Here is a 1,214-nt window from a genome sequence, read left to right on the forward strand (position 1 = left end):
TTTTAAAGAATAAGAAAGATGTGTTCTAACGACCAGTGATGGCTCCAAAGTATTGCGAGAGCCTGGTTCAAAGCCCCTCGAAATGAGCAACAGCCCTTCTGCCGACATTGCTAATCTCTGAATCGGGCTCATTAATGCGTTGCGGATATCATATCCCTAGCTGCCAAAAAGCTGAAAAAATTAGAATGTAGTCACAAAAATAGACATCAAATACATTTCTCTTCTGGGAATGAATACAGAAGTGCAGTATTTCTACTACTGTTCTCCAGTGCTTTAATACAGATATTTTCTTAGTGTTTTTAAAGGAATTAAAGAGGGCAAGGAGTTCATCTCATCCGGCGCTCTGCCTCCAGCAACGGCCAGTATCTAATGCCACGGAGACTGGGAAACGCTCAAGTTGCTGTAACAGTTTTCACCCTGGCAGTGCACATCAGTCCTTTCCGGGACGTGCGGTGCTGATGGAGAGGAGGAAGGGTGGGAGGGGAAATAGAGATATTCAGGCAAAGCTTTCCCATCTTTAGCTTCTCCGTGATTAATTACCGATCGATACTTCGTACTCTCCAGCTTTTATAGCTCGTTAACATCAAGTGGTGTCAAGACATAAATTTGTTATATTGCTTGCCAAGAGCTAGAGGATGTCTAGAAGCAGGCACCCGTAAATGTTCGCTGGGGGTTATGAACGAGACACAATTTAGCACACTGGTTTGAATCCTAGGTAGAAGAATAACACTTTGGGTTCTTTACCTGTGGATCTCAAAGCAGCGTACAGAAATATGTGTGCGCATGGGCATGTGCATATATATCTGTAGGAGAAGGAGAAGAGGGAGACCGTCACTGTCGCGTTGGTCCTGTGTGGAGCTGAGAAGGAGGCGGTAGTAGGGGACCAGGCATTGATTCTTTTCCAGCCCTTGGGATCATTTTCAGGTTGCCTACCTACCTGAGCACCCCCCGGTCCCCCGAGAAAGTGTCGTTAAATGCCCTTGGAAGGTGAATGTGCAACGCCAGCTCCCAGCCCTGGCCCTGGGGAGCCCCGGCGCTGTCTCTTTAAGAAGCCCAGCGAGTCGCGATACTGCTGGCCGTGTTGCTCAAGCCCCGGGAGTCCGGTTCAGAAACGGGCAGCTGTCTCTTTAAGTGTGATTTCCTTCTATTGTATTTGAATCGTGATCAGGAAAAAGGAAATGAAACCAGAGACCCGGGGCTGAGCCACCAAGGAA

Source organism: Egretta garzetta, unplaced genomic scaffold (assembly GCF_000687185.1).
Source record: "Egretta garzetta isolate BGI_Z169 unplaced genomic scaffold, ASM68718v1 scaffold454, whole genome shotgun sequence".
NCBI classification, from domain to species: Eukaryota; Metazoa; Chordata; class Aves; order Pelecaniformes; family Ardeidae; genus Egretta; species Egretta garzetta.